The sequence below is a fragment of the Tinamus guttatus genome, unplaced genomic scaffold, assembly GCF_059628265.1.
Source record: "Tinamus guttatus ecotype Peru unplaced genomic scaffold, ASM5962826v1 Tinamus_guttatus_pri_ptg000004l, whole genome shotgun sequence".
NCBI lineage: Eukaryota > Metazoa > Chordata > Aves > Tinamiformes > Tinamidae > Tinamus > Tinamus guttatus.
The window spans coordinates 9,448,330-9,455,241 of record NW_028288538.1 but is presented as its reverse complement, the minus strand read 5'-3'; positions in this window follow the sequence as shown (position 1 = coordinate 9,455,241).

Genomic DNA, 6,912 nt, shown 5'->3' with positions numbered 1-6,912 from the left:
TGGCTAAAAGAGGAATAGAATATGTCACCACTCTGCGTTTGGGTTTATAATTAGGACAAAACTGAGACCAAGGAAACTCCAAGCTTTGCAGAACACGTTTCACAGACCCTTAAGGAAGATGGAAGCAATTTCATAGGGGTAGGGCATCGTGGGAAAGGACACAAGGAGACAGTACACAAACCATAGGACAGCAAGTGGAAACTATATTTAGTTATTGCCTTATTTACTGTTAATGCCCAGTTAGGAATAAGCTCTCTCCTTAGTGCTTTCCTTGTCTCAAGGCTGGAAGGTGGGAGAAGCCCAGACCCCCTTATCAGTGCAGGAACCAGGAGAGCAGAAAGCTGGGATTCACCACATGTTGCCTGAGACCCATCCTGGGGAACCTGAAGGCTGTAGCTGGGAACTATTGCTTATCCTTTTGGGGGATAAAGCGTTTTTTTTAGAAAGAAAAAGGAATCAGTTGACATGGGAGGTGGAAAACTCCATGAGTGAACTGGTTACGCTGTTGATATACATAAGAAAACTGGAGAATTTCTGGAGTTATTTTTTCAGCCATGGTGGTCTGGGCATCAGTGAGAAGTTCTGTGCAGATGTCTCTCTTCTCACCTTTCTGCTGTCACTCACAGGCTGATCTGTCAGCCAGGACCAGCAGGTGTGATGGTCCCGCTTGTGTCCTGCAAGATGCAACAGCACCGGTACCACGCAAGGACACTAACAAGGATGGAGAAGGGTTAGGGCAAGGGGCAGGAGCAACGGGCAGAGAGGAGAGAGGCTGGGACAGGATGTGGAGAAGGAATCCTAGAGAGGGAAAGAATGGGAAAGAGCTAGCAAACAGTTTGATAAAGCAAGCTGAGAAATAAAATGAGCAAAAAAATTAGAAAATAAAATAATAGAAAATAAATCATAAAAATATACAGGTGTTCTAACTCCACCTACCCACCTACACATAAAAGGGGAAAAAAAATGGAAAGAACAGATAAAAGAAGAAATGAGACTGGATGCCCATATACAGTTAAAAGCTAAAGGCACTAATTCAAACAGTTTGAGAGAGGTACAGAAATGTTACATAACAGATTTCCTTTATAAGTGGGCTTTTCTGCATGTAGACAATAAATCTCAGCTTTTTGTTTCACCTTGTAATTTTTGTGCTAGCTTCCTTCTTGAAAGCGTCAGCTAACTTTTCGTTGGCGTAATTAGCAGATGGAGCTCAGCCATTTTTTAAGGTGATGTAAGGGGATTTTGCAGGAGTCTCAGTCAGAAATAACACACAATGCATTTCCTAAAAGGGCTGTCCCATGAATGTCACTAAAATACTCTCCTGTTGTTTGCTTTCTTAGCATGCTCAGTTTTTATCTAGAAATATAGAGAAAAGTATTCATGTAACATCAGCAGTGTGAATTGGCCCAGAAGAACTTTTGTGTTTGATCTCAGGTAACAGAATGGCTACAAATCAAGGCCTGCAGACAAAAGTTCAACAGTATTATGTTCTGTAGCTGTGAAGGTTGTGCTGGTCGCCAGCCAGCAGAACAGAAGGTCAGGGAGTGTCCATGCGTTTGGGAAATGCGCTTCCAAGGTCCACGCAGCGACCTGAGCTCGCTGATGCCGACCTGGGCCTTTCTGTTAAGAAAATTCATCAAAGAAGAATTTTCTGATCATCGAGGTTCCTTTACCTGTCCATAGGGAAACAGAGGAGGAAAAGGGCTCACATAGCATTGAAAAAATGCCAGAGAATTTAGCAATCAAACTCAAAGGATTTGCGAGATAGTTGTGATGCCTGGGATGTCCCAGGAGCCTGGGAATGTCTTCCCAGAGGCTCTATCCTTCCTGTTAGTAACAGAGCGGGAGTTCTCTGAGGGCCATCAAAGGGTTTGCGTTACAAAGCATATTGTTTTCAATCGTTTGTTCCTGAATTTATTTTAATGATGCTCCCCTTCCTTATTTTCCCAACACGAACTTAGCTTTGTGCATGTTCTAAGTGACTGGTTGTTGCAATCTTAGTTTTTGAGCTGGCGCACAGTGATTAATTATTATTCTCATAAGTAGTTAGCATCCTGCCTCTGCTTCAGGAGGGAAAAGAATAATTCACAGATTTGTTTCTGATTGAGCTTCCTGTTTGGGGCCATTTGTGGCCTTTTGGATATATCTTTTCCCTTCCATGCTCAGACAGATACTTGAAATCTCCTACATCTGATCCATGACTTTGCTGTGATGTACAACCATTCCCATAACTCAACTATTAGTAGCATAATAGTTATAAAAATGTGTAAATTTGTAACAACATTTTTAAATAATAACAATAAAGGTTTCTCCTTGAGCTTTTTATTGTGCTTATTATTATTTTCTTACCTCTAGCTAGCATTAACCTGTGCTGTTTTGATGTGGGACCTGCAGGTAATTAACCTTGCAGCATGTGGAGCACTGCTGAATTCCTTTGAGATTCATGCAAACACAGAACATAAACTCAAGGTCTTAGGTTTGGGGAACACTGAAAGGCAGGGATTCGTTTTTTTTTCTTGTGTGTCTTCTTTAGAGTGCCTACATAATGTTGATAAAAAGACATAATAAGATATTTGTTCCTCTCTAATAAAGTCTACTGTGATCTAAAACTAACTGAAGTATGAGCACAACTTACAATTAATACTTCTCTGCCCTATCATTTCTACAGCGATTCCTGCATGTGAGCGCTTTATTGCACATTCTCAGCTGTGCTGACTAGTGGTATATAGGTTGTTATGTATGTGCTCCCAATTATACTGATATACTTTGTGGACTTTTAGTGATAATACTCATAACTTCTACATTATTTTCTATTAACATATTGCAATTATTGCATATAGTACACTGTTATAATAAACTTCTCTGCGAATATATTTCTCATAATATTTTCAGAAATTTATTAGCAGAAACATCCTAACTCAAAGAGGATGTGTACAACCAGCACAAATTTTACAAGGAAATTTTGATTCACTCAGCTCTACCAATTGTAGAAGTAACTCTTCAATTTTTCATTCTACAGAGCTGTTTATTTAAAAAAAAATGGTTTACAAAACAAATGAATTAAGGCTAAGAGGTGTTCTTATACTCACCATGCTCCTATTTTACAGATCATTTTGAATTCTACCTTGGCAGGTTCTACAGCAAAATTTTGAAACATTTTCCCCTTAATTAAATGCTATTTTGTTGCATAGCTGCAGAAATCATCGTGGAGGTTTTCTTTTATCAGTTATTACCACCGCCTCTTTATGACTAAACGATAAACATTTTGTGAAGTCATTTACTCTTTCATCCCTGCTAAATGTGCGCAGTCCATTACAGCACAGTAGCATCTCAGGCTGGCACATGTTTCCTCCATTTCTAACAGGGCATTTAGTTAGCACTTTGATTTTCACATGATTAGCAAGATTCTTACTGAGAAGCCATACTCTTGCCATCTACTGTTTAAGCCAAACAATACAACGAAATGCTCCCTTTTTACTGTAATGCCTGTTAATTGCATTGACATGTCTCAATCCATCTTACACTATTAATTAGCAAATAGATATGCTGCAATACAAAAAGCAGCTCTATTTCTGGGGTGCTGATATTCAATTTTGAAAGTGAAATGGACACTAAGCACTAAGCCCTCTTTGCGTGCTCCCTTGGTAGTATGACTGCTGCTGCAGAATCCCCCCAAATCCTCAGAGATCATTAGTGTGCGGCCTCCTGACCCTCCCTGCATTCCCTATGAACTGCGTTACATTGCCTCGGGCGCAGCACACCACCTCTGATTCACAATGCAGCATCTTTTACAGTATGTGAGGTCTTATAGTCCCAACTGACAAGAAATTCAGAAGTAAAATAGTTTGGATTTAAAGACGTCAGAGGGTTGCAGTTATGTATGGTCTAAGCTGTTCCCTCAACAAATGAACAAAAGTCCAAATATGAATCTTTTCAATTCAACCTTCACTTAGACTAATATTGGTTGACTTCTTTTGCCTTAAAAAATGTAAAAAGAGAAAGTGTGCTCTGTAAGGAATTTATCAGCTTTGTTCAATGAAAATTGAATGACACGAGTTGTTTTGTACTGGGATGGCACTTTGTAGCTGGCATTATAATGCACTGAAAGTTTGCTGCTTGGCAGAGCCATATGTGAACACATGAGCAATGCTTCCATGAGCTATAAATAGCATCCCTTAATCCTCGCATTGATCTTCATGTGCTTGCTTAAGGTTCACCTATCTATATTTGTATAGATTAATGTTGTATTTGGTTTAAAATAAAATCAGCTATTAAGACCTAAACTTTGTTATGATTTAGCAGATTGATATTAAGGATAATTGCTGTCTCCAGAGCTAAAAGTAGACACACAGACCTAGTGGCCAGTTAGTCTTCTATTTTGAAGCTGACTCTTAACAAACAAGCATTTTTGTGTCCTCGAATGTATGCTTTTGCTGGCATACTCCCAAATGCCTTCTTAGTGCTGACATCAAGACAGAACCGCTGCCATTTAGGAGACCAGAAAGAAGAGAACATCTTTCCTTTTAAAAATGCTGATTACTGACTTAGCAATGGTTTGACCAAAAAGCTGACAAATATGGGACCAGGCGTGGGCATAAGGCTGATACCTGTGATCGCAGAAAGAGTTGGCCTACCTATTTAAAAATGACCACTTAGTCAGAAATGCCTTTTGTTTCTGACATAGGAAAGTTCTAGCATGATGAAGGATCATTTTACAACTTTAAGGAAAATATATTGCTAAATATGTGAAAGGAGGCTGAAAGACTACATTTATTCTGGTGACAGCACCTTATGGACACTTCTTTCATGTAACACTTCACTTAGCAATTATGTTGTTAAATACACTCCATACCTGCCTTAATCTTTATACTGCATTTCTGGTACATGTGTAGAGAGGGCGGCACTACGTACAGTCAAAGTCCGAGTTCTTCCTCCTTCCTCCTGCAAAAGAACATTTAAAGATTGGAAGAAATTCATTTTTTCCTGTTGTTGTTGTTTTAATTCTTTTTTCAGACTCTTTCTTTTGAACTTTGGATGCTGTTTTATCAGCAGGATAGTTTGCTGTTTGTCTTTGACTGCTTGGTTTTGAAATAAAGCCAGTTTTTGATCTGTTATAGGACATTGGTCAGTGGTTTGGGGCCATGGCATCTGAACAAGTTTTACCCATTTGTATTCCAGAATTGGTGTCTATTATTAAAAATAGAAAAAAAAATAACAAAAGTTGTCACACTGATATTTACCCAGAGCCACAGATTTCTTCCTTGCAGAAAAGCGAATGTGCGAGGTCCTGAACCTTTCTGCTTGACGGAGGAGTGATGCTCTTTCTACAACACTGCTGTGGGAGGAAAAGGTAATTTGATGGCTTTGAGTTCCAGAAACAAGAATGCTGCAGATGTTATTTTCTCTGAAAGACTTAGACAGAAGCCAGAACATTTTGGCAAAGAGAAGCAAAGTTGGAATTAGGAGGATTGGTAGCTAATAGAAATGAAGATTTATGTAACAGAAAGGAGAGAATCCCACATGCACATGTTCCTCCTCATGAATGGAGTTGGGGGCCTCCTTGGTCAGGACAGGAAGGGAATGGCGGAGCTGGAAGGCTCCCTAGTGCTTCTTTCACAGGAAGAAAATGCATGACAAGCGCACAGACTCTGCAAAAACATTTTGGTCTGGCCCTGTGGCTCTTTGAGCTGCTGCAATGCCATTTCAGGACTCTTTTCTGCTGCTTGATGCTCATAGACTGTTGCTATTTGTCTACCACAAAGTGCCTTATCAAGCACGGTACAACTATATTGCAATTAACATTATGGACACAGGAACTAAGAGGTGGATTCTGAAACATGAATCTTAAGACTGTACTGCAGCAGCTGCCTACAAACAAGCAGCCTATACATTTGAAAGGCTGAGAAGTAAACCGGCTGTGCATTGAAAGGTAGGCATTTGGAGGTGATAAATTTAGCCCTGACTCATCCAATGGCAATTTTGACACTTGGGTGGACTAAATTACTTTTAGGAGTTACATCATGTTTTTACCAGATAGTTTGATGGAGCATAGTTTAACCCATTCACATTCAGATGGCCAAATTCCAGACTCTACTTTCTCATTCTAAATAACTGTACCAGAATGTATTTCTTTTGGAACATAGATACATCCTGAATCATCAAACTTTTTTCTTCGGAGGCAGCCACATTGATTAATCCATTTCTTAAACTGATCAAATGACATCTCAAAGCTGGACTGCTTTTTTATTTCTTACTGGAAAAGAACAGAAACACCCTTTACTAGTGACACCTAAAAGCCTGTTTCCAAAAATTAGTAAAAGTTTTTTTCATAGCTTTGTACTTTGAAGAGTTCTTTCCTCTTCCTCATGCTAACTCCTCAAGTATTTATGAGGAGCACTTGCATGCCAGGCTCCTGAGCCTCTCCTTGATGGATGGGTGCCCCTTTCCCTGGCCACTCCTGCCGTCCTCCTCCGTGTCACTGCTGGGCGCATTCTGCAGGACAGAGGGACGGTGACATCTCTGCAGATAAGCACTTTCCCCACGGCATTAATACTTCCAGGTCTCCGCCAGGAGAAGCTTTCAGGACATGCTGCAATTTGTTCCCATGCAACACCGGCTGATGAGAGAAATCATTCCCACTCGCCAGAGCCCTGAATTTGCACATCCCATAATTTAAAGGAAAACGTTTTTCACTTCTGTTTGCCTCGCACACAGTGACTCACCCCATCCTTATTTGCCCACAGACAGCTTAGTGTTGATATACATGTACAAAAACAGCACGCTAAGCCAGGAAACACGCTGACGCACGAATCCAAAGCGATTCGTGATTTCTGTTTATTTTTCCACGTGTGAACAGAAAGGATGAGTTTATCAACAAAGCCCTTTTAAAATGAAAAACCACCACCCCAAGACACC